At 39.9% G+C, this 27,835-nt stretch overlaps 1 protein-coding gene across 7 annotated transcripts in view; it reads left to right on the top strand.

The window, feature by feature from the left end:
• The window catches only part of LYPD6 (LY6/PLAUR domain containing 6), a 225,192-nt gene that overhangs the window by 105,948 nt on the left and 91,409 nt on the right, over positions 1-27,835 (top strand). The window contains exon 2 of one of the 7 annotated variants that reach the window (XM_059704521.1): positions 13,181-13,271. The exons of the other annotated variants lie outside the window; for them this stretch is intronic. The gene's annotated coding sequence lies outside the window, so the exon portion shown is untranslated. The remainder of the gene's footprint in view (positions 1-13,180; positions 13,272-27,835) is intronic. 7 annotated transcript variants of the gene reach the window in all.

Genomic DNA, 27,835 nt, shown 5'->3' with positions numbered 1-27,835 from the left:
GGTGGGCTGGCGGGCTAGGGGTGTGGGGGCGGCGGTCGTGGCCTGGCTGAACCCACCCAGAGCCTCTGCCCAAGGTGCTGTGAGCTGGGGCGCCTCCAGCCATGGCTAGGACCTCAGACCACCCACCCAGGCGACTCCGCGAGGGGCAGTCCGCCCAATCAGTCAGGGCTTCGCCTGGGCTTGACTTGGGGACTTGCTTTTCTCTTTCCTAACAGCGATTCGGTTGATTTACATTTGGCGAAACAGTCCATTTTAGCCTAAAGCTCTCTGATGGTGTTTCTGACTCGCTCTGACTCCCACCACATTCTCATCAGCTCACCTCTCCTCCCCACTCCCCGCCCCCCAGTATCCACTCTGCTCCTCACTTCGCGATTCAAAACTTGATGTTTGAGGATGATTATTCACTATGGTCCCTTGCATCTTAAGTACCACAATAATTTTTCATTTCCTCGGGGACTACGAGGACTTGTTTCAGTTTTTTGCTGGGTGGTGGATGGGTGGAGAGTCGAGGCGGGAGCAGATCTTTGGTAGTGATTTGTTGGTAGAATAGCATTGACCTCCGTAAGCATATGACAAAAAGAACCTTACGCTTCTCCCTCTGGTAACCTACCCAAGGTGTGACCTCCAAAATTCAATTTTCTTTGTGGGAGGCCAGGGAGTTCAGATTCTCCAGGGGGACGCTTATTTCTTGTTAAATTGACTTACTGTGACATATGCTTGGTTTTGCCCTGCTCTGGCCAGCCATTGCAGATGCCATGATATTATTAGAGCAATTCCCTTAAAGCCATTACATTTTCTTTCGAGTGAAAGGACTCGGGGTAGGTGCTTACATTTTTGGATCTGCACCTTATTTCTCTAGAAGACATTAATGGTTACTGTATATGTGTTCACGTGTACCAAGTTTGCAAAAGATATTTGTGCAATCGTCCATGAAATGGCTTAATGCACATTTATGTTAAACCTATTTAAATGTAAAACATCTATCTGTTTTCAATTTTAGTTTCCACCTTGACCAAAGGCATCAGACTGAAACAGAACTTAAAAGAGGCTTTCTTGTTTGAACAGGATTTTTACAGAACTTTAGGCTGTAGAGCACACAGTAAGCTTTCTGAGCCTGTATGCACACATAGGCTGTTAAATTTGCGAATTGGTTCTTTGAGTTAAACATATGGGACATGCTTCCAGATAAGAAAGGTAGGTAAGAATCATAGGTCCATATTTTGAAGCTGTTGACGGTCTTTGTAAGATGAATGTTGATTTTACAGAATGCATAAGTGAGCTGATTACAAGCAGATAATTCCAAGCAAAACACCATACTATATATGATTGCATTATGCTGTACAATTTACATGGTACATTGAGATCTGCTACTGAAGTGTCTTAAGAAATTATGTTTTATCAACCCCATTTACAGGTGGAGCAACTGAGGCTCTCAGAGATTAAGTGACTTTTCTGAGGTGAATAGCAGAGTTCCAGTCAAGTTTTTTCCAATTTTAGTTTCTTCCCTCCCTTCCTCTTCGCTCCTTCCCTTCCTTCCTTTATACTGGGCTACATCTTTAGTGTCTTTCTATTTCTAATTTCTGCACCTCTTTTTACTATTTAACCCATGGCTTTAGGACCATTATGTGCCATTCCTACTAAGGTGTGAGCTAATGAAGACTTAAGGAGAAAGCGAATAATGGTTTTAAGGAACTACCCTTTTCAAAGGGGTATATTATTTTCATCAATGAGTTGTTAAATATATAAGTAATCAAAACCCTAAAGAATGATGTTATTAATGGCAATGTTTCAGGAAATCAGGTGCCTAGTAGTGGCAGAGAAGTTTGAGAAACATGTAAGTCTCCCACTTTATAAGCAGATTACTCATAAACTCTATTGACAATTATAATGAAGCCCCAACAAATGCTTATTTTATTAGGGCCATTCTTATTTTAAAAAGAATTGACAATACAGATTACTTAAATAAACCCAGAGCCGCTCTGGGGGAAAAAAACAAACATACACACACCACACCCACTTATTAAAAGTCCTGAAATCCCCATTACCTAGTGTACAAATGCAACAGAAAACATTGATTAAAGAGCAATCATGTTTTTACTTGCATAGGTGGCAAGGAGCCTACAGGTATCTGTCTGATTACAGTAGTTCCCCCTTATCTGCAGGGTATATGTTCCAGGACCCCCAGTGGATACCTGAAACCACGGATAGTACTGAACCCAATATACACTATGTTTTTTCCTAAAATACATTCCTGTGATAAAGTTAAATATATATATATATATATATATATATATATATATGCATAGTAAAAGATTAACAATAATAACTAATAATAAAATAGAACAATTATAACAAAATACTATATTAAAAGTTATGTGAATGGCTTTGGGGCCATTATTATGCAAAGTAAGGGTTACTTGAATACAAGTACTGCAGTATCAAAGCAGTCAATTGATCTGATAATGGAGAAAACTACTAAGTGACTAATAGGCAAGGAGTACATACAGTGTGTGTACACTTGGACAAAGGGATGATTCATGTCCCGGGAGGGACAGAGCAGGACTGTGAGAGTTTTCATCACACTAGTCAGGATGGCGCACAATTTAAAACTTACGAAATATTTATTTATGGAATTTTCTCCTTAATATTTTCAAACTGTGTTTGACCATGGGTAACTGAAACAGAGAAAAGCGAAACTGTGGATGTGGGGGAGAGTACTGTATTTGTTCTAAACTCATCTCTTGCACATCTTTTCTTAGAAAATCATTGCTCACAGTATTTATTATTGCCATTGCATATTATTTATTAAGATGATTAGAATTAATTTTGTTTGCATTAAAATAGGTGGGTATTGACTTTACTAGTAATAAGTCCTGGCTTCACATATACTAACCACAGGACTTCAGAAAGTGACTGAACCTCTCTGTGCTTCAGTTTCCTTATGGGTAAAGCATGAATAATAATGGCACACAACTCATGCAGATTTTCAGTTTCTCCATGCAGCAATATTTAGTGAGCACCTACTATATGCCAGCATTGCTTTAGGTCAGTGTTTCTCAACCTGTGGGTCACGACCCCTTTGGGGGTCGAACGACCCTTTCACAGGGGTCACCTACGACCATCGGAAAACACATATATAATTACATATTGTTCTTGTGATTAATCACTATGTTTTAATTATGCTCAATTTGTAACAATGAAATCACCACAACATGAGGAACTGTATTAAAGGGTCACGGCATTAGGAAGGTTGAGAAGCACTGCTCTAGGTACTAGGAATACATAGTAAACTCTTAAGTACTGTGTAATGAGAATTGTATAAGCACTTGGCTTACATCATACCAAACATATACTCAGAGGTATAAAGAATATACAGTGTAAATGAATTCTGTGCTTCTGTTTTTGCTGAATAATGGCTCTACACCCAGATTTTCTCATGCAATAAACACACTGGAGGTAATAGATGAAGAAATGGCAAATGCTCAGGATATTCCAGACCTAATCAACAGACTAGATGCAGATAAATCACCAAGACTAGATGGCAATCACCCAAGTGTGTTGAAGATACTTAGTGTGTAGGTGACAGCTCTCTGGGGCATTGGCTGGCATCCTTGGGGGCTCCTGTTAGGTAGGCCTTTCAGGGAGGACCCTGGAATCATCAAACCAAATCCACATCCCTGTAGACAGTTGGGAGATCAGTCTTCAAAGCAACATAGGTTACAGCAAATACAACTTCTTTTGTAGAAAAGGGGAATAACATATTACAGTTAAAGAAGGAAATATGTTTGAGGCTACAAAAAAATGTGATATTTTTTAACTTTCAAAAAGCTTGACCAGGTTTCAAATCCCAGTTCTTACCCTGTTCATGACCTTTTTGTTTGGCAGAGAAAGAAGAAACAAAGAGTGGGGCTAAATAGACACTTTCTAAGTGGACAAATAGGCTCTTCCAGGAAGTCGTTTGGGAATGGTTTTCATGTAATTTTATAAAAGTTTACAGAAGGTGTGCAGTTCTTATTCATAGGTGAAAACCAGGCTGGTAAAGCTGAACCACAGGTATAACTTAAAAGACAACCCAAATGGGAAGACAATTAAAGTCAAAATGGAAGATTGAAGATAAGTATACTTGGGAAAAGCAATGTCAAGCACATTTGTAGGAGATGGTTTTAAATTCTCTTTCCATCAGCAGTCAACATGGCTGGATAACATTCTCTCCGTTCTCTAAATAAAAGTGTGTCTGCAAGTTAAAGTCAATATTAAGGAAAGAGTAGGATATAAAATTCTATACTAGTGTGATACCATTTTAAAGATGAGTAATTGATTTCTACTTATTAGTTCATCTATATAGAAAGAAATGTCTACATATTAACAGTGACTGTATCTAGGTATTATGGGATTGCAAATGTTTTCCTTGTCTTACTACAGTATTTTCCAAATTTTCTACAATGAACATGTATTGCTCTTATAGGAAAAAGTGCTATGAAAATAAGATGTATTATAACTTCAGATTTGATATAGTCTAACTATAAGAAAAGCTTATTTGCTTATCATTTCTATGTCTTCTACAAATCTGTAGTTGAAAAATGTGCTGTGTTTCCCCCTGAATTACCTATATATAAAAGGCAGCATGTTTAAATACTTTTTATTGTATTAGGTATTAGGAAAAGGTATGCTTTCTTTAGATAGTAAGAACTGAGAAATCAAACGTGTTTATTTTTTCTATAGCTATCAGAATATGAAGTATCAAGTTAATGGAAAGATTGCTGAGTTATTTCTATTGTATAAGCCCCATGAGGTCAGGGACCAAGTCTGTTTTTTTTTTTTTTTTTTTTTTTTTTTTTTTTTTTTTTTTTTTTTTTTAGTATAGCAAAGATGGAAATTTATTAAAGAACAAGTACAGACTCCACATAGGGAGGGGGAAAGGATCCCCAAGTCTGTTTCTTTCCTTTCTGACTCCATAATGCTTGCCTTGGTGCCTGGCACATAGGAGTCTCCCAATACATATGTTGAATGTTTTTGAATTGAATGAAAGGGCTGAAAGCTCCCATAGACTTACAGAGATTTGAAATAAGAAGAGACCCTAGGGGCCATTTAATCTTCTGAAGTCCTATGGTTCACTCAAGTCTTAATTTAGTTGTGATCTGTAAGTCATTGGGCCATTCCTTGTACCACGGTAACTGCTAGGCCACAAAAATGGTTTGTGTTGGTCACCTAGGATCCTCTAGCTTATTCTCGAGTTTTGATCCAGGTCCTGCCACTTGATTCTATCTCTTATTCCATGTCCTTATGTTTTTGGACTGGTATATGCATAAATGATTAACACATAATGGGTTGTTAGGTGAAATGAAAGTATTGGGTGTGAAATCTTCGTCTTTTGATAGACTTTAAGAAGTCATAGATGTAAGAATTCATAAACCCAAGATTATCCTTCTATCTCTGCCATTTTTTTGAAATCGTGATTTTTACTTGAATTATCAAAACAAATGCCTTTAAGAATTCTAAATCATTAAATAACAATATGGTTAGTGTGTTTGAAGTGGTAGGATTTTGGGTGAACATTTAAAAAATATACTTCTTAATATTTTTATAACCTATAAAGCAGGAGAAATAGATTGGATTATTTTCATTTCATTCATTTTCTAATTTTCCCAGTAGCAAATAGTATAATAAATTAGCAAATATATACATTATTTAAGTTTCCATTGAGACATCTAGAAATACCAGTTCCTTTCTGCCATTAAAGCAATTTAGATAATGTATACACTTACTTGCACTTATAATAGTAGCATTTATTGCCCTCTACTTTTTATATATATGGATTTTCATCTAAGGGACTCTACCTGCTCGTGAGGGATTCTGTTAATTTTTCATTGGCAGAGAGGAAATGTAGAATAAAACTTAAAAACCTGGGATATCCTGGGTTGTAATTCTGGCCCCACCAGTTGCCAACTGTGTGACCGTGGACAAGTTATTTAGTTTCTTTCAGGTTAACTGGTTACCATTAACTAGCTGGGTGACCTTTAGCAACTCAGTCACCCACTGTCTGGGCTTCATTTGCTTGAACTATAAAATCATGGGGCTACCCTAATTAAACTTTAAATCCCCGGATGAATTGTGACCAACATATATTTTTTTGACATTTAAAACTGTCCATTAATGCTGATCTAATAAAATTGTTTTGAGCAACTGAAAGTGTGGTATAATATTGGTATTTAGACCAAACCAAGTTAAACAGACAGTGTTCTTGGCTTCTAAGACCATGGGATCTGTAATAAATAATTTAAAAGATCTAGCGCCTCTCCCTTAAATTAGTTCTTGCTAAGCTGTTCTTTGACTTAATTCTCCATGCAGAACACATTTAATTTCTTAGAAATTTTTCATCTTGAAGATGCAAACATTTACTTTCAAGTGTATAAAAATATTACCACTTAAAAATACTGACTTTAAAAGAAGCAATATTCTGTATTTATGCAGTGTCTTTTCATACAAGATCAAAGAAATAGTATTAGAAGTACATGTTTTCTCTTTTATGTATAACTTCATAGAAGAATTTGCTTTTATGGAATTCTTGTAACTCATATTCCCAGTAACCCACCCAAGTGAAATCACAGGAACTTTTGCAGCAATTCTGACTTGTTCTTGGTCAAACATGTCCTTGGCCAGGAGTGTCTTTCTATCTATTATTTCTCAACTGACAGTTCTTTTTATTCTTCAAGACCTAGTTCAAATGCAATTTCCCCAAAGAAGCCCCCATCAGTGTGAATTTTATTCTTTTACTTATACCTGTATTTTGAACCGACATATGTCTTTTGACAGTCTAGCTTATTTTTTATATAATATCTTATTTCTCTTGAATGCCAGCATGAGCATATTGTCTTGCACAGAGTAAGCCCTCATTAAATATATTGAATAGAATCACAACTTTCATAGAGAAAAAAGATTGTAAAGATTGAGGAGAAGGGGGGGGGGTCACAAAAGACTGGTTTAAATGAAAGGAATAGCTTTTGTATTTTATGACAACTGCCACATAATTTGAGTCCCTGGATGCTGGATGACCACAAAGAACAAACAAATACCACAAGCTGGGACCATTTCCTCCAAGGCACTGCCCTGCTGTTGTTTCTTAGGAATAGAATCTCTTCTAGGTAAACCATTATTCACCATGACCTTGGACTTGGGAAAGTTAGGAATGCCATCTTCACAGGTGGAAATCAAAAGCAGGCCTCTTCACACTTTCATGCTAAATGGCATGTGCTTTTAAAAGTGTATAGGTAGTTTCTGTGTAGGTAGGGCTGGCGCTTTTTAAACTGAGAACTACACAAGGCGAGGTCTGCTTAATCTCTAATAGCTGGTGTTCTTCTTCCTGTTCTGCAGTCATAGTTTGGATTCACAGCCAGCTGACTTGCAATGTTGTTTTGAGGAGCACCAGGTGAGATATGGCTGGCTCAGCATCGACTCCACCCAGTTCTGAGAAACAACTCAGGGTTCATGTTCTCCTGTTGCCAATGTTGTTATTCTTAGGTGTAGGCAAGCCTGGCAAGTGGAAATCAACAGGATGAAAAAGATATTTTTCCCACCAAAGCTACTCCAGAGGCTCAACTTTCTAAAGGAAGGATAATACATATCATTTAATGGAATAGCATTTTAAAGAAAGGTACTCTTTGTAATGGTGCTTTCTTCTTGGCTTGGGAACTACATAGGAGAGGCCTTCGCTAGAAAGGGTAATTTTCAGCGAGGCTACACAAATTGAACAAGCGTGGAGTGCTATAGCACCCAGAAGGCACTGAAGACAGGCAGGTAAACTCATTTCTTACAGCTTCTGAGCAGTGGTGACCTTGCATGGAGGTTTCAGATCTCTCCAGGAGAAGGGTGTACTGAATAAGGTTGAGCATGGAAGATGGCAAAGGAAAGAGTGCAGTCAAGAAGGAGCTAAAAGACTTACACCAAAAAAAAGATCACCACTTTATAATCCGTTTAAAAAAACTTTCTGATCCTGCTTCTGATCTTATCTGTGAAGCCCTAAAATAAACAGAAATAAATTTGAAGAGAACTTCCAATCTTTATCTACCTTAATTATGGGCTGCATTCCTGCCATGGCCTCCATTAAAGCCACTCCCTTGGTAAGTCATTGTCTCACCTTTAGAGTTCGAGAGATCACAGGTTTCCCAGAGGGGATGGACATGCTTGCTAATGAATGAATCCAGGCTGGTTTCATATATGAGGCTACATATATTGGTCAAGTAGGCAAGTAAAGGTTGAAGGGATATAAGAACCCAAGGGGATTGAGACAGAGACATAGAGGAGGCAACCATGTTGCAGTGAGGTAAGGGTAGAAAGGAAAGATGTTGGGATTATTTGCTTATTTTTATTTCCCACTTTTAGTTTAAACTCTCATCATGCTATGCTTTGAACATCAGTTTCCACATTTATAAAATGATTTTACAAGCTCAGCATTTCTAGAGCAGGATCTTCCAAAAGAGACACTGTTCTGTGAGATGATGAAGGAAAAAAAATGTACGATGGTCAAATATATCTGGAAATAACAGGTTAAATAATATTTTTTACTGCAAGACTTTTCAGGACTTTTAGTATCTGAAAGATCACTCTAAACATCTGAAAGGAGGTGCAGCATTCAGTGAATCCCAACCTGTTTGAACCCATTTTGAAGGTCAAGTGTCCTGCACAACACCAAATATTGGACGAGCTTGTGTGAGGTTATTCTGGGTTTGAAGTTATGTGAATCTACAATTAGACCATTTGTCTGTCCTCCTGTATCTTTTCTAGCTAGCCTTGCATCTTCTGTAGAAGAGTTTGTGTTGTATATAAACCTTTCGATCAAAAATGTGCTCTGTTAGAAAATTTCTGCATCTACATTAAGAGAACAGCACTGTTAAGATAGTGCAAACCTGCAAGCTATGCATTTTCCCCTCTACTTTTATATTTATTTAGATTATGCAAAGTCCCGTGCAGTCAAAACACAAATAATGGATTCCCAAACACACACACACACACACACACACACACACACACACACACACGCAATATTGAAACATTTATATTAGTAGAGGGGATAATATTTCAGAAAAGAGCAGTTTATAAAAGACCCAGATTTTATTCTGACAGGCATTCCTGAGCAAAGCAATGCAATTAATCACAGAGCTGTAACATAAAGATGAAAAGATGAATGCTGAACACATACAAATGTGCGCTGTTCTTCCCTTCATCTTCAGGATTACAGATATTTTCACACTTCGCCCCACCAATACTAATCTTAGATTTTCTGTTTGGCGCCTGCCAGACTCGCTCCTTGCTCAAAGAGGAGCTGGTGTAAGCTGGGATGTTCTGGGGAAGGGAGTAGAGGCATGGCTAGGACTGGATTATGCCTCCTTCTACTGAAACAACTCCATTTCCAGAGGTTGTTGGGGTGGGGGAATACACCATGGTCCTCTGTAATTTTTGGGGTTAGAAAGAGTAAGAATTCACAATGGCTCTTTTTCATATTGCAATCATTGTAGTTTCTGAATTCTCTAAAATTAGAGCAATCAGAATCGATAGCTAACCTATAGGTAATCTACAGTAGACAATTTACGGTGGGCTATGAATTTGGTTTCCTTTATATGTTTTTAAGAAATAGTTTATTAGTTAAGCTTAAGAAACAAAAGCCAAATTGGAGACTCATTTCCCTTTACAAGTACATTACATTTACATATTGCTCTCTTTCTAAGGTTTGGTTGTCTATCCTCCACGTATATTTAAAATGTTTAAGAATCTTTGTCAAAAGTTCTGTTATTTGAATCAAGCTTATTTCTGATGAGACATCAATATTCCTATTTAGGTTTTATTTTTGTCTTGTTAAAAAATTGGAATTAGCTGGATACATTTATTTTATTTTTAAGCCCTAAATTGAATTTTGAAATTTGGTGAACAATTGATAGCTATTTTTTTTCCAAGTGATAAAAGACAATATTGGCTTGCTTCAGAAGTCTCGTTTCTCACCTCCTTGAGTTGTCTCAGTGAGGGTCCCAAGCCATGCTGTGCTCAGGTTTTAATTCAACTCTCTTATTTTTAGAGGCCACCTTTTCTACTCCCTTAAACATGTGAACAGTGCACGAGTTCATCACTCACTGCAAATCCTGACATAGCCATTGCTCAGACTTATTCAGAAGTAAGTTTTCCTAGTTAAAGACTAGTTGTTTGAGAGATGACAGAGGAGGGGAAAGGGTCCTCTTTTCTCTGTTGTATTCCTCCAATTTCCATAATTTCCTAACAATTTGTCTAGGTCATCACCAACGTTACAGCTTGCCAACATATTGGCAGAAGAACCCAAATGACTTGTTTTGTGGTTTGGCGTTGACATTGATTCTATTTGCTGTAATTCACCCACCTGACAGTATTGAAGTTTCCTTTCCCATCTTTTTTGGGTAATACTTGTGTCATTTTGGGGGGAACACTTAAGAAATTGCCTCTTAGTGGTGATTTTGAGAATTGTTCATACTTGAATAGAGATTATGAGCTTAAGTTTAGTTTTGAAATGCTTTAAAAATAGTTACATATTTTAATATTGCATCAACACTGTCTACATTTAACATGTCCAACAGTCTGAATGACCTAATATTTTACATTTGCCAATGCAAACATGACACTAATCAGGCAACAATTACTTTCTTTCTGGGCCCTACCCAATGGCATAAAAAGGAAGGATAAGACATGGCATCTGTTCTTATGGAACTTAGAATTGGCTTCTCTCTCTGTCTCTCTCCTTAAACATTTGAGGACCAACTCGTGCCAATCACAGTTTAAGGTGGAAACACAGAAGTGAATGAAACAGGCAAAAGTATCTGGAGATAAAGCAGTGAATAAAACTCACAAAAATCATAGAGGGATGGAGGCAGAAAACAAGGAAATAAATAAGAAAATATGCTGTGCCCTGGCTGGTGTGATTCGGTCGGTTGGAGCATTATCCCATGCACTGAAAGGCTGCGGGTTCGATTCTAGTCAGGGAACATACCTACGTTGCAGGTTTGATCCCCGGTCAGGGGATTAATAGGAAGCACCCCATTGCTGTTTCTTTCCCTCTTCCTTTCCCTTCCCCTCTCTCGCAAGTCAGTAAGCATGTCCTTGGCCGAGGCTTTAAAAAAAAGAAAACATGCAGTGTTAGGTGGTAATATGTTCTATGAGAAACTAATGTGGGGAAGAGGGAGAGGGAATGTCAGAGGGGACGGGAGCCAATTGGTAACTTTAAATACAGTGGCCATGGAAGACCCCCCTGTGACGGTGCCGCGTGAGCACCGGGACCAGGTAAGGGAGAGAGCCACGGGGACCTCTGCAGGAAGAGCCTTCCAGGGAGACACGCACAGGTGCTGTGGTGGCATCATGCCTGGTTTGCTCGCAAAACAGCAAGGAGACCAGTGGCAGGAGTGGAATAAGCCTGGGGGGAGTAGCAAAAGGTCATAAGGAGGCAGGCCATCCATCATGCTAGCCTTAGAGGGTATTACAACTATTATTTCTCCCTCCCTCCCTCCCTCCCTCCCTCCCTCCCTCCCTCCCTCTCTCCCTCCCTCCTTCTCTCCTTTATTTCTCCCTTTCTCTCCCTCTCCCCCTCTTTCCCTCCTTCCTCCCTCCCTCCCTTCCTCCCTCCCGCCCTCCCTCGCCCCTTCATCTCTCCCCCCTCCACTTCTCCCCCTCTTTCCCTCCCTCCTTCCTTCCTTTCTTCAAGTGAGTTGGGGAGCCATTGAAATAATTTGTACTGAGGAATGACATGATAAAATGCATCATTTAAAAGATCACTGGCTACTGTGAGAATAAATAATAGGAGGGAAAGGACAAGGTTGGAAGGAGGCTGTTGCTATAATCCAGATGATGTTGGCTTAGATTGAGGGGGTGAAATGGGGCATTCCGTGTTGATTTGGAAAGAGTGGAGGAGATAGGATTTACCAAAGGGTAGGATGTGAGGCATGAATGAGAAAGCAGAGTCCAAGATGGTTTCAATTGTTGGGGTCCTGTAACTGGAAGGGTCGGTTGTCATTTACCGAGATGGAAAGGCTGAGTGGGGGCAGATGTGGAAGAGGATCAGCTCAGCTTCAGACACCTGACATTTGAGATGCCTATTAGGCTTCCAAATGGAGCTATGGAGTAGGTGGTTGGAAATATGTATGGAGTTTAGGGAAGGGATCTGGGCTGATATATAATTTTGGGAGCTTCATTATGTCTGTACAGGCCATGGAACAGGAGCCAATCCACAGGCTGAAGGAGAGGAGGTCAGCAAGGCAGAGCAGAGGGAGGACAATTAAGTGGCAGTTGTGTGGTCCTTTAATGTTTCTACAGGTGAAGAGAAGTGGGAATTTGTGGGCAATTTTCATGGAACTGGTCCTTGCAGTGGGTAATATTTGGAGGGTGTAGAAATAATGAGGAGAGGGCATTTGGGTTAAAAGGTACCAGGATTAAACACTCTGCAGTCCCTCAGTAGAAAGGTAGTAGGGAAGACGTACCAAGGTCCTGGTAGGTTTCTCCATGTGGAAGAGGAAGGATGTCCAGTCTCTGTTCAGTCTGTTTCCTGGGATTGTGATTGCAAATGGTAGTGAGACTTGGGTCCCATTAAAATCTCGAACGTTTTCCAACACTTTGCTAACAGCTTTTCCTCCTAATCCTTGCAGCTGGTGCTGCCTTATATTTGTCGTAACTTGAAACTGACATGTGGGGAGTTTTAAATACATATGTTATCAAAACAGATGTTTCGCAGACTTTATAGACGATCAAGAGGTCATCTCATCGTTCAGAAAGCAGCCTGGAATTTGAATTTAGTTCTCCCCATAATTTTATGTTCTCCAAAGTAACTCCGTGGGAAATGTAAAATTTATTAGCAACTTTGTCTTACTCTTGGATTTTAGAGAAATGGCTACTTCAGTAAACCTGAGCAAAATTATATGCTGTGTTACTTACAGGCAGATTACTGAATAGCTTTATTTGTCTGGTGATAAATCTAAGGTAAATTAATGTTCTATCCCTGGAACTCTGGGGTTATATTTCATTTAAAAAAAAAAAAATCCACTGCATTTTCCCCCTGAAGTCAAGTGATAATTAAAGCAAAAATGAACTTCATAAAATAATACAAAGGATGCCAACTTCAGAACAAATAGAGAAATTTTGCCTCGTGTTCCCTCTCCCCCTATTATTTTTTTACTAGAATCTAGATGAGAATCAAGTCCTGCTTTTATTCCGTGTAAAAGTTTCTCATGGAGTTGCAAAAGCTGTGGACTTTGGCAGAACTCCCTGAGGTAAGAGCAAATGATGTATTTCCTTGTTCCCTTTACAGAAAGAATGTCTTTAAAACAATGTGGTGTTGATTGTTTGGCATAACCAGGTGTGACAGTTACGCGTCCCCATTTTTTCTCTGGGTTTCAAGGAGCTACCGAGAGCAACCCCAGCGGCCTTGGCAGTTTGTGGGTCAGGCCCTCTAGGTGTGGGGTGGAAAGAAGTGTGGTGAGCCCACAGCACTGTCAGTAGAACTTTCTAGTCTCTTCTGTGGTGACAAAAACATTCTCTCTCTGCACTGGCCAATATGGTAGGCACCAGCTGCATGTGGCTACTGAGTTCTTGAAATATGGCCAGTAAAGTCAGGGAACTGGATTTTTCATTTCATTTAATTTTAATTTACTTACATTTAAGTGGTGACATGTGACTAGTACCTGCTGTATTGGACAGTGTTGCTTGAGCCGACGGCTTACCTTGGATTTTCTGGGACATGAGATGGGCAAATGCCCACCCTGCCCTTACTGGGGCCTCCTCACCACCCTGGTGAGCGTCCACAAACATATCCTTCATGTACAGACACAAGGCCTACGCTGCACTATGCAATTGGCGATAGAACAGGACTTTATGAAATATCTCTCCCCTGCCCTTCACGCTAGTGGGGGAAGACAACAGGAAAAGGTGGAATGACGATAAATGAGATGGAGTAGTTGCTATGGCCTTAAAGACTTTTTATATTAAACAAGCATGATATTCAAAATAGCCAATTTAAATATTTGAATATTTTATTACTGATTACAAAAGAGAATTATCCCGAGGAGTAGGCTTTAGAGGCAACATTTCGAGATACTCATTTTACTAGTGTCTTGAAAGTAGGAATTCTGTGAGGGGCCAATTTCTGACCCTGAGGAGGATTGCTTATTTATAAGGAGCACTCTTAAGGTCTTAATTAATTTTTGAAATTTAAGAGTGGATTATTGAAGGCCTACTGTGTGCTTTCACATAAATACCAATGGGGTGTGTGGCACTGTGCTCCGGGGAGGGGACTGTTAGGAGAGGGGCACTTAACACGGGCTATTAAAATGGCTATGATAGGGATGCTGAAAGGCAAGGAGGAAGGTTGGGTGTGTGACAGGGACAGACCGTGGGCCCAGCCTCAGAGTTCTCGGTTGGAATGTTGGTGTAATGGAGAATGCCAAATTGAAATTATATTCCAGATCCCGGTGGGTGGTCAGAGGGAGAAAGGAGGCCTTTGCCTTCAGCGATCAGTTTTACACCTGCAGGAGTTTGACACACTAGCAGTCTCACCGGTACTGTGAAGAGCTGTCCACCTCCTGTATCAGGAACGGTCCCCCTGGAATTCGCAGAGAAGGATGTTAAAAAAGATTGGTTGATTGATATTTCTGTGGTCATTCTGCCACTTTCAACCATAAAGCTGAATGGAGCTTACGTGCCAGTGACTCTGCCTCACTTGCCATCTACATGAGGAGGAAAATACTGTGTACATGGAAGAAGAAAACTAACAATAAAAAGTGCCACGAGGTCCCAGATGAGTGGTGCAGACAGGAAATACTGTATCCCACAGTTGTCTTCAAAGACATCCGGGGCCGTCAGGTGGAAGGGCCATTGTACTTACTCTCTGGGGCCCCAGAAGGCAAAACTGGCGGTGTTTTCTGTACGGAAAGAAATGGTTTTTGTAGGCCCGTGGATGCAGAGCACTGTGGGGAGGGAGAGTGATTTAGGAGAGGACCCAGTGTGCAGAAGACGAAGATGTGAGAGTGCTGGCAAGCTGCTGGGAGATTCATTTCAGTGAGAAGGAGGGAATGCTTCAGAGAACAGAAGAGCCTGCTAGGAGGGGGCTAGCCCCTTCACTGGAGGTGTTCCCAAAGAGACTCCCAGGTCCCTGAATGGGGGAGGGGGCACATGCAAGGAGAGCAAATTGCTGACCGTGGGCCCCATCCAGATTTCTGCTTCCTTTTATAAATAAAGTTTTATTAGAATCCAGCCGTGCCCATTTGTTTAAACTTCATGAGTGGCTGCTTTTACACTACAATGGCAGAGGTGAATAGTTGTGACAGACCCTAGGGCCAACTAAGCCTAACTTATTTACTATCTGGCCCTTCATAGAAAAAGTACGCTGGGCCCTACAGAAGGTTGGACCCAGGGATATATAAAATCCTTTCTAGTTCTCTGAATGTAAGGGATTCAAAAGAGAAAACAGCCTCTGCTAGGAGCGGGTCATTCTACATGACGAGTTGGGCATATCTCAGGGGATTAAGTCAGTGTTTCTGAATGCAGGGTACAGACTCATTCATTCATTCATTCATTCATTCATTCATTTTCATGCATCCAGCATATCGTTGGCTGATGTAGATTGTAATCCAAAACACTTCTCTGCCTGCTCTTGGTAAAGTAAGTGCAAACTCTGGAGTGAGCTGTTGGCATTTTGATAACTTTGCTACTATGGAAATGCTCATTAAGTTCACTGTTTATAATTAAGTTTTATGGAGTTATTTTATTTTAAGTATAATGGTCTCACCTAGACACAACTTAGAATTTATTCACGTGTTTGGCTTAATTGTCGTATGTAAGAAGTGATTGTTCCAAAATGAAAACCTGGCTGTATTGGCAGGAGAGGCAGCTCGCAACGTTAAGGATGGGATGCACATTACTATTCATGCCTTTTTAATTGATTAGCCTTTAAGGCTTCTGAAAGCCTCTAAAAGTTGTTTTGTCAACATTAGACCAGCTGCTGTGTAATTATGGGAGCTCTTCTTGCAGTTAAATTCTTTTAATAACGTGTTCAATCTGCCGATGCCAAAGTGCTTTGAACCTGTGATATATTCTACGGAGAGCTTTTGTTTTTACTTACAGATGGTTGGTGCTGTTTTCTGGGGAACTCTGTAGAATTTTCACAGAAATTTTAAAGACAAATTACTTCAAAAGGGAAGGAAAATGTATTTGAACATCAGGTTTCTCCTCCCCCTATTACATGTGACTTGAATTTTGAACTTGACTCATAGAAACCTAAATATGCTCATTAAAAAAAGAGTTCTCCACCTTGAAGCCTTTTAAGGCTCTTTTACCTGACTCTAGCTTGTAAATGAAAACTTTTTGGCCCCAGTCAGATGATGATGAAAGCAGTGGGCTTGTGATAAAGATCACTGCTTAACCAGGAACCAGGCTCGGAGCAGCCAGGCTCAGTGGTGATGGTGCTTTCTGTGAAGGGGGCTGAAGCTGTGCTTAGACACTCGAATGCCACTTTAGAGTGTGTTTTGTTGTCTTCTAAAGGGGTTTTATCCTAAGTCTGGCATGAGAAGGTATAACTAGGGATGGGACTGGTGTTAGAAAGATGCAAACGGAATATCCTAGGCTTCTTCCCTCTGGCCCTCACGGCTCCTACCCTTGTCCCCTTGTGCAGTGTTACTGTGGACAGGTTGCACTGGTGCTTAAGGCAGGCATGAGGAGGGCTGTGATGATGGTCGCTGTGGAGGTTACTTCTGCTAGTTCAGGCCATCTAAGTAACTTCTTTCCTGTAGCATTTTAAGAAAGACAAAACCATCTGACCTAGAGGCACAGTTCTTCCGCATCAGGGGAACAAGAGACTAGACGGGCCGCAGCTGGCTCTTTCCAGCCCCTTTGTTCAGTTTGTGTTAAGGAATGCATCTATGTTATTGGGAAACTGTGACGTAAGTCCCTCAACCACCTGTATTCACCTTTTCTCTCCACTAGGTAGTGTATGGAGGCTCAGGGAGAAATTGACCTTTAACTGTATGAAAAGGCCAGCATGCTTCATAGAAACAGGAATATAAGTGATCTGACAAATCTGGAGAAGGAGCTGACCTTGACAGTCAGGGCTTACTAGTATATCACAGCCCGGCTAGCTCAAAGTTGTACTTCTTTGCTCACTCACTCAGATGTGCAGATTTCTTTGCATGACGCTCTTGAGCCCAGAGAATTGAGGCATTTGGGGGAGCATGAATATGTAGATGGAAAGTACTTGTGTGCTATGAAGTAGCCATTGAGATGCTGGTATAAAAAGAACTAGAATTTATTTAATAGAAAGTTGCCTACATTAATTATGTTTTTTCTTGTGGGATAAAACTTGTTCCTAGTAAATAAATTCATCATTTTAAAGTCAGATTAAATATTAATTCAGAGTATTTTTAATATTTCAAGTTGGTAGAATAATCTACCCATGTGTGATCAACAAAACTAGCTGAATCTTAGTGTGCTGTCACTAAATATCAAAACTTGTTAATATCACTATACATTTTTTGGTCACATCACCTTTTGCTAAGTTACATAGTTTACATTGATATGACTGGAATTAAATCTGCCTTCAAGGGTCAATTCTAATTTCTTGCATGATACCTGGTCTTCTAATTAATTTTACCATGTAAACGTTTCATACATGATTTTATCACATTAGCATTTTATATGCTTTCTAAAAGTCTTGCAGATATTTTTAGAAAATTATAAACTTTCAAAATTTTTCTGAAGGCTGCAAAATTGTTTTTGTTACTTTCCCATACTTTCACATTACCTTGAGATTGCATTAAATCAGGGGGAGAAGATATGACTTTAACCTCTGGAGCTAGGAAAAGCCCTGATGTTCTTCAATCTACATACATATGTTTGTACACATATCCATACATACGAGTTATAAGTTCCCAAAGAACCCCACTATCAGCAAGACAAAGGACTTGTGCACACTCAGATGGCCAAATGGTTATGGAGGTCTTTGCTCGTCAAATTAATCATCCTTCTAAATGTTCTATTATATTCAAAGATACTCAGATAAATTCTTTTCTTAAGAAATATTTAGATTCCTGTACATGTACAGCAAAAACCAAACTCAAATGAACTTAGGAAAATTTATTTTTAAAGGGTTATTATGCATGGAGCAGAATGGATCTTTATCTTGCCTTTAACGTATTTTCTTTAGACTTTGTAAGGATTGGCCTTTGCACTCTGGGTCTGTGTGTTAAACTCACAGGACAGCACTGCTCCTCCTGTACATGATGAAGTATATTGTAATTAAGGGAAGAGTCAGGCAGTGAAACTATAGGAAGACCAGGGCTATAGCTGGGCCTTGAATGCATTTATTACTCTCTCCTCATCTCAATTTTTCTGAACTTGTTGGTTTCATTCTTTCTCGCTGCAATCATGTACAGAGGAGGTAGGAAAGATAACCTCGATGCTTCTGAGATGTACACATCTTGTAGTGTGTGCGTGCCACCATGCTGGATTGGCTCATGCTCTCTTTGGTCCCAGACTCAACAATCCTGGGAAAGAGCTTATTGGCCCAGCCTGGGACAGATATTGACTTGGACCAATCAACGGCAGCTGAGGGTAGGACCACTCTGTACTTGTCATTGGTGGCCACTTCCCTGTGTATGCGAAGAATCAATGTGAGCTGGAAAAACTTAATTCATATGAGATGTTTTCCTTCTCTATACACGGACACATCACCTCTCTCTTCCCAGCCATGACTACCTGACCTCTTCCAGACACCTTCTTTTTTCCTTTCACCTCTGCTTTGCATGCCATTACTTTTCCTGATTTGGTAAAAAAAACACGAGGCAAGACACAGTGTAGACAGGAGGAGAGTTCCTGGGTCAATGATTTAGAGCAGATCTCTTCTGGACTTTTCCCTGGAGCCCCAGACATGCTCATCTTCCTTTTCATAATGCAGGGAGAAGTGGCAGCTTGGGAGAAGGCAAATGAAAAGGTCAGATGATGAAGCTCAAATCTGCTTTTGGCCCAGGAGACAATGCCCTTTTCTAAAGGCTAAATGTTTTCTCAGGATGAATGGGTCAGTCAAGAGTCCAAAATTTCATGACCACCTTAGGAGATATTTGATTCTTTATTGGATGCGTGACATGGATAAGAGTTGAAGAAAAGGTACTTTTGATTTTTCTTCATTTCCTAATTTGTTTTCATCTTCCAAATTCCTTTGCACATACTTTTCAGTCTCAGGAAATTTTCCAAACCCATTTAACATTTAACTTCAAAAATGTACTGCGTTTCTATGTGTGTTCACTTAAGTAGGAGTCATTCTTTTCCCCCCAAGGTAATGGTGCTAACTCACTTATGTTCTGCTTCTGACAGCCATTCAGTAGTAATGCATTCCCTAAGGAATTGCAGTTGATTTCTAAATCTTGTGTTTTCAGCTGCTGCCTACTTAACCCACTCTGATTGGCATTTAACCATTGAATTAGATTTTTCTGCTATTAAAGAGAGCTTTATGAGCTTTAACTTCAAGTGCCTGCATCACAGTCTGACACCGACTAAGCACTTTTTGCTGGAAAAGACATTGTCTCCTAGGATCGAGGGAGGATTTGGATGCACAGTTACCTGACACTCTTTCTCAGGGTTCAGTTTAGTGTGCTTTTGGGTGGCTCTGTAGGTGAACACATTATTAATGACCTCACCTGGCACATGCTAACATGCTGGCTTTATTCTTGCCGTCAGTAGTGATCATATTCCCTGAGAGCTGTTTCCCTGGGCCTGTTGACTGACATGGCAATAAATGCGTCCCTGAAGGGTAAAACTGTAGCTGTTTCAGCACAGGTAGGACAAAAATAAATATTTCACTGTTTCAGTATTACAAATTATAATCTCATGGCAGCATGCAATTCAAGGTGGTCATAGCTCAATTTCTACTCTTTTTTTTTTTAACATGATGGTTGAATAAGTAGAATTTTAAACATTTTAATCTAACAAATTTTGCAGACTATGTTCTGTGCATGTTCATTCTTTGCCCTCTAAATCATGGAGTGCATCATATCTTAAAAACAACATTTACCTTAAGAAGTTCTCATCTTCAGTTATTGACAGTACATAAACAAAAACTGGTTTCTGGACCCATAAATGGATTCGGAGGACAGGTATATATCTTTGCCTTAAGGAGACCAAATAATGAATGCACTTGCTATTTCTTCTCCTTCTTTTACCATATTCATTCAGTCCACATGCATCAGTTATGTACCTGGTCTGTTCTACCTCTGGAAAGTTCAAAGTTAATAGGGGAAATTTCCAGTAAGGAGTTGTAGAAATCATGATAGAAGACACGGGGGACATGAAGGAGGCAGAGGTAAATTCAGATCAGGGGAGGCTTTAACTAAAGATGACAGCTGCAGTGGGCCATCTGAGCAAGGTGGGTATACCTCTTTGGGCAGGAAGGAAAAGGGTGAACCAAGTCATAGAGCATAAGGCAGCATGGACAAATGCAGGAAATCATGAGTTTGAATAAAATTAGGATGAAGGCTATAGTATGTGTATAACTAGAAATGGGTAGGCTATGGGCCTAATGATATATGATATATACTATATATGTATTTTAGTTAGACACACATGTATATGTATATATACATACACATACATATGTACATATATATACATATGAGTGTATATGTATATGTGTATCCAACTAAGGAATATTTTATTTTAGAAGTCCGTATTTTTTAGTCTTTTTGTTATTCATTCCTCAGTTTAAGAGGAGGATGAACACTCCTGTGATTCATTCTGGAGAAGTCTAAGAATCTTGTGGTGGAGGAAAGGGGTCTTTAAAGAGGCTTATATTGTCTTTTAATATCAATGACTTCGTTAGAGTATTATCTCAATTCACTCTTCTTTAAATAAGACACTCTAAACATTACTGGCTTGCCTCCTCTCTGCCTAGGCTCTCATGATCCCCCATGTAATTTTTCACTACTGAATAAGAAAGTTCATTTGTAGCTTAGTTGGCACAAACACGTTTTAAAGTCTAATAGGAAAGGAGTATTTGGGGACAGAACATTAAAAAAACAGCAGTTGAAACAGAAAATGGCAGATATTATCTGTGGCTTCACATCTTTGATTTTCATGATGCAGGTCATTTCCAGGACCGCGTGAGGGTGTCCAGCCAAGGGGGAGGACAGCGGAGGAAGGTGTTGCTGGCATCGTGCAGTGATTGTTAGTACCCTGTCCTCCCTCCCAAGCTCTAGCCCTTGACAGTCAGAACCCATCAGATTTTCTGCAGTGGCTAATGCCGAGAGTGACTGGGAGAAGGGGTTGAAACTGAAAAGAAAATAATGACTCAAATATGAGGCCCATGTAATGTTAGAATGAGAAGGGAATTTAATGATTATCTAATACTTCTTGGGGAACCATGGCACTGAGAGATTGAGCAGCTTGTCCAAAAGTCCCAAAGCTAATCTTCATCAGAAAAGGATGAGAGCCTAGGTCCTCTGACTTCAGATACTAGACTTTTCCAGAGTTTCAGACATGTCGATGTCATTTCTACATGCTTTTTTCTTTTGGCTAAACAATAAGAGTTAACCCCATTGGAAGGTCTCATCAGCTCATCTGAAATGTATCTCTCCATGAACTGCCACCTCTTCCTGTTTTTTGGATCACTTAGTGGAATCAATATCTTGTTACTTCTAGCATCACTTTTGTCTCCCTCTTGTATTCCGTTGGCCCCTTGGTCCTGTTCATCTTACTGTAGAAGTGTGTCTGAAATCCATCTTCGTTTTCATTCCCTGCATTCCTTCCTTCACTTTGTATTTTTTCCTTTTTCTCTAGACTATTGATGTAGCTTTTAAATTAGGGCCTGCCTTCTACAATCCTTTCTCTTCATTGCCTCTGGAGTTTTCTTTGTAAAACATAAATCTGAATGACGGGTTCAGCAGCCTTCAGTGACTTCTCTTTCTGTAAAATTCCCGTGCTGGCATGTGGCCCTTCACGGTATCGCCTTAATGTTCCTCTTCAACATTTTCTATGTCTATTTTCTCTTTCCTTTATCCCCTAGGCTCCAGTCACACCAGTCCATTCAATATTCCTAACTTTTCCATGTATTTTCCTTGGAATCCTTGATCGCCACATGTTTAAGTATATATCATTGCCTAATTCTATGTACATATCACTTTATCATGAGGCCTTTCTCTTCTCTTCTTGGTTGAGATAAACCTCTCTGTCCTCTGTTGCCCCAGAACACTTGTTTATACTTCTCTAATAGCCCTGTGCTGTGCAGTCTGATGTGCACTAGCGTTCATTTTCTTTTCTTTTTTAAATGTCTGCTTTACTTAATAGTCTGTGATTTCCTTGAGCTACACAGTTGGATCAGATTCATTCTTGCATTCTTGGTACCTGTGGTAGACTGAAAAATGGTCCCTCAAAGGTGTCCACCCCTTAATCCCTGGAACCTGTTAATATTACCTTATATGGCAAATGGGATTAAGTTAAGTATCCTGAGATGGGGTGATTATCCTGATTATCATGGTGGGCATAATCCTATATAATAAAACCCTAATATGCAAATTGACCTAACAGTGGAATGACCAGTCGCTATGACATGCACTGATCACCAGGGGGCAGACACTCAACGCAGGAGCTACCGCCAGTCCGCAGGCCCTGACCAGTGGCAGCGATGTCTGCTGGTTGCCCCACATATTGGCCCTGATTGCTGACCAGGCCTAGGGACCCTACCCATGCACGAATTTCATGCACTGGGCCTCTAGTGTAATTATAGGGTACTTATAAGAGGGAGACAAAAGGATGAGGGACAGGGAATGTGATATGATGAGGGAAATGGGGGAAGAAAGGGAATAATCAACAGCAGCAGACATTGGAATGCTGCTCTTTGAAGATGGAGGAAGGGTCCACAAGCCAAGGAATGCAGGTAGCCTGTGGAAGCTAGAAAAGTCAAGGAAATGGATTCTCTCCTAGAGCCTCTGGAAGGAATGCAGCTCTGCCAATGCTTGGTTTTAGCTCAGTAAGACCATTTCAGACTCTGACCTCCGGAACTGTGAGACCATAAGTTTGTGTCATTTTAAACTACCCAGTTTGTGGTAATTTGTTATAGCAACAATAGGGAACTAATACAGCAGCTAACACACACCTGACAGGCAGAAGGACTCAGTCTATTTGCATCTTTTAAAAAATGTTTTTATTGATTTTTAGAGAGAGAAGAAGGGAGAGGGATAGAGAGATAGAGACATTGACAAGAGAGGAACATGGATTAGCTGCCTCCAGCATGTCCTCTACCAGGGATGGAGCCCTGGTATGTGCTTTGATCAGGAATCAAACTGGTGACCTCTTGGTTCATGGGTCGATGCTCAACCACTGAGCCACCCCAGCTGGGCTATTTGCATCTTATCTTGATTAAGCAGAGAATTGTTCCTGATCCTCAATCACTGGCTATCCTAATTATGGTAGGTAACATTTTGCTGTGTGCCAGTCACTGGGCTCAGCACTTTACACATGATCCTTATAATCACCCTATGGCTAAGTGTTATTATTATCCCTACTTGGCAGACGATGCACAGAGGGTATTAACAATTTACCCAAATTAGCACTACCCATAGGTGATGGCACTGGGACTTAAGGTGGGTGTGTGGCTTCTGGGTCTTGCTTCCACCAATTTATCTTTTCTAATCATTTACTCATGTCACATATATAGAATTTACATATGCTGTCCTAGGGTGGAAAAAACCTTTAAGAGCTAACTTTGACTACTGATATTTTCAATAATTAATTGGATCTGTAAATGTGAGCAAGTCAGCTAACCTAGAGCTGGGTGTCCATCTTTGTCGAATATGTTTTTTTCTGTTTACCTTATGAGGTTAATATGAGGATTGAACCATAAATCTCATGTGAACGTGCTTTGAGAAGGACCAGGCACTACACATATGCTATTTATCACTATATATTTGGTTGTATGTGTATGGTCCACAGATTCCCCTGTACCAGGGTTACCTGGCTGGTTAGCTATGATGTCTGACTCATTTGGTAATTGGATGCTTGATAGTACTTGGTAAATGCATTTGATAAAAAAGCTCTTTTGCTCCCTTGATTATCATTCTCACATTTTGGATCAATGATACTAAAAATCTGAGAGCTCACAATTTAGTCTTCTGCATAGAATTTCATTTAAAAATATTTTTCTTGATTTCAGAGAAGAAGGGAGAGGCAGAGAGAGAGAGAGAGAGAGAGAGAGAGATACAAACATCAGTGATGACAGAGAATCATTGATCGACTGCCTCCTAAATGCCCTACACTAGGGATGGAGCCTGCAACCTGGGTATGTGTCCTGACTGGGAATCGAACCATGACCTCCTGGTTCACAGGTCAAAACTCAACCCCTGAGCCACACCAGCCAGGCAGAGCTTCTTCTTTTTTTTTTTCTTTTAAAGCTGAATCCTTCTGATTGCACTCCTGAGAGAATATTTGTATCTTATAACCTGCAGGAAAGTAGGATTTATAGAAGACTTGCAGTAAATTCAGCAGCTTTTCAGTGGTTTGGGGAGAGTAAGGGAACAATTAATCCCTAGAGAATGCTTGTCATTTGTGGTGGAAAATCTTAGCTGGTGATGAGTTGCAAATCCTGGAGAATCCTGACTCAAGAAGACTGTGAGTTTTAAAAGAAAGCCCATAAAGTGAACTTATTCTCTTTTCCACTGTGCTGCTTTAGCCTGCAACATTACCTGTTCCTTTAAGATGCTTTAATTGCTAATTGCTTGCCATTTGATTTTGAGATTAGCGGAGATCACCAGGATAGTGGGAGGCTAAGGCCTGACCTGACCAGACCTGCGCTGAGTGGCAGGGTCTCAACTTTTTAAAATATTAATGAGCTGCAGGGCAGCTGGTTTTGATTGAGATGACACCTGATTTTTTACACCTTGCTTTAATTTATTGTTTCTTTTGTTTCCCTGTCAGGTATTCCTACCCGTAACACGGGGTCTATAGAGCACAAGTGTTTTATGCAGGCTTGAAGCAACTTAAGCTGTTATCCATTTTATATGGAGGATGCCCAAACATACTAGTAAAATCATACTGTGACAGGCGGCATCCTTATGTATACATTTTTGTTCTTCTCTTTGATATTTTCCTTGGGATGGGTTCATACACATAGAATTATTCAACCAAGGGTATGAACTTAAAACAAAAACAAAATTAAAACTAAACTAAACAAAAATCTTTGATACATATTGACAGATTGCTTTCTATAAAGAGTATACTCATTTACACTCCCACCGGTAGGGTATGAATATGCTGATCTCATTACAACCTTGTGTGCTCGCTTATTCAATGCATATTTGTGGAGTTCTCCCAATCTTCCAGGGTCAGGCATTTTTCAAAAGTGCAAAAGTGGCTCAAGCTGGTGTTGCTCAGTGGTTGAGCATTGACCTATGAACCAGGAGGTCATGGTTTGATCCCTGGTCGGAGCACATGCCCAGGTTGCAGGCTCGATCCCCAGTGTGGGGCATGCAGGAGGCAGCTGATCAATGATTGTCTTTTATCACTGATGTTCCTATCTCTCTCTTCCTCTATCTTCCTCTCTGAAATCAATAAAAAAATATTTTTTAAAAGTACAAAAGTACCCCCAGTGATTCCAGGACCACTGGTTTAGTTGATGAGAGAAAGGTAAGTAATTTTTTAAATATATATTTTTATTGATTTTAGAGAGAGAGGAAGAGGGGGAGAGGTAGATAGATAAACATCTATCCATGGTTCCACTTATTTATGTATTCAATAGTTGTTTCTTGTATGTGTCCTGACCAGGGATGGAACCTGCAACCTTGGCACATAGGGATGACGCTCTAACCAATTAAGCTGCCTGGCCAGTGCCAATGTTTTCTCTCATCACTTCTCTGTGGGCCGAATATCTCCTACTAGCCCCTTAAAATAGGATGGATCACTCTCATTGGATCATTCCTATGTTGTTGGCGTGTGTGTGTGTGTGTATGTTTTACATAGTACTTGTTATTCCTAACTAGCAGCCTCTTCACACTCAGTCAAACATCATCTTGAAGCAATAATTCACAGTAGTGTCAACTCTAGGCTTATCAATACAATCCTCTACCGTGCAGCGCTCTCCAGCATTCAAATAATTCTGCTGGATGATGTTGCCTTTCAACTGAACAGCAAAGTGTTGTATGAATATTATCTCATTTAACCATTGCAATAACCATGTGAATCTGACATTTTAATTCTTTTTACAGAAAAGGAAAAGAATGTAAATAAGAAGTCACTTTTATTCAAGGTGACACAACTAGTAATTAAGTGTTAGGAGCTGACTCAACACAGGTCTTCTGACTTCAAGGTCAAAGTTTCTAATGCTGTGTTACAACCTGCCTTTGGGATTTCTCTAGTTCTGCTCCTGTTTTAATACACAAATGGATGCAGTGACTAGATTTTATTAGGATTATTTCATTTAGTGTCTGCAGGTTTTACCCTGCCCTCCTTAAGCTCATTTTCTTCCCTATTTGCTCATCTAGAATTCTAGGCATCTCGAGTGGTGTTTCAACTTTTTCCATTGTCTCCCTTCACTCAGAGAAAAAAATTTTAATTTAAATTCTTCCTAATGAGAGAAATTAAATCTAAGGAATAAGATCCTGTTGAGTAGGACTGAGTTTTGGTTGGCCACAAACTATAGTAATGTGTAAAGTTATTTGCCTCTTAACAATCGACTTTTATTTTCATGGAGGGCGCGAAAATGCTGTTAATGGGCAAACCACGTTAGATAACCTTCATGCTGGTTGCCAGAGGACATTGTAGGACTTACAGATGGAGCTGGCATATACAGGGTGCCCCCAAAAAGTGTATACAGACTTTGAGTGATTAAAAGGCAGTATTTATTAAAATACATTTTATTTTCAGCTGTTAAAGTGTGTATACATTTTTTTGGGACACCCTGTATGGTTAGCTAGTGGGACAGGTATGGAACTGACATTACTCTTTAGCTAGAGGCTATTTGGAAAGCTACAAACCAGCCAGTTACTTAAAAGGAAGCTGTGCTTTAGGGTGAATTGCTAATTATTTAAAAATGCCTTCTGCTCGATCAAACCACCTGGAATTTCCAGCTTGACTTTGTTTTCCATATACATCTATGTCATGTAGATTCTGTCTCCCCCTCCACCCACTGCCTGCTTTTTTATGAGTTCTGTATGGGCTCTTGTCTACTTGTTGTCACAGCTCCAGGCTGAACTTTTAGATTTATTAGTTTCAGATTTGTGGCAGTTACATATGTTTCCATTGATAATTTTAAAGAAATAAATGCTGTCATGTTCAAAAACACTGCATTGGTAGATAAGGGACGCCTAATGCTGGGCTTGACTGGCTGCCACCAACTCTGACACCCTCTGACCCTTGGCATGGAAAGAATGTAAATCAAAGGCCCCAGGTAGCTTCTGTTTGTTTTTGCAAGAGAACCAGATCTGAGTGATTTGAGTGGATGCCAGATTTATAAACTGCAGAGCCAAAGAAAAGAGCAAGGTTGGCAGGGAGGGGCCCAGGAATTGGGGGAGGTGGACTTGCAGGGGAGTAGGCGGTGGTGGAAAATGAGGCTTGCGTTCATTTCTATGGGTAGAATTTTTAAGATTAACATGCTAATTTCTTTAGTGAAGTCAAGCAAGATTTTAAGTCATTTATCAAGGCTCATAGAGCGCCTATTTATAGAAGTCAGAATAAAACTAAATGAACCACGAATGCTAACATGCATCTAGCAAATGTAATAAGATTTAAAAGTTAAATAAACCAACGGGGCCTCCAGTTTTCTCCAGAGCCCCTTTACAAGTTTTAAGCATGTTTCCTTTCCTTCCCC

This window comes from Myotis daubentonii, chromosome 7 (assembly GCF_963259705.1).
Source record: "Myotis daubentonii chromosome 7, mMyoDau2.1, whole genome shotgun sequence".
NCBI lineage: Eukaryota > Metazoa > Chordata > Mammalia > Chiroptera > Vespertilionidae > Myotis > Myotis daubentonii.
This window is presented reverse-complemented; position numbering and strand designations above follow the sequence as displayed.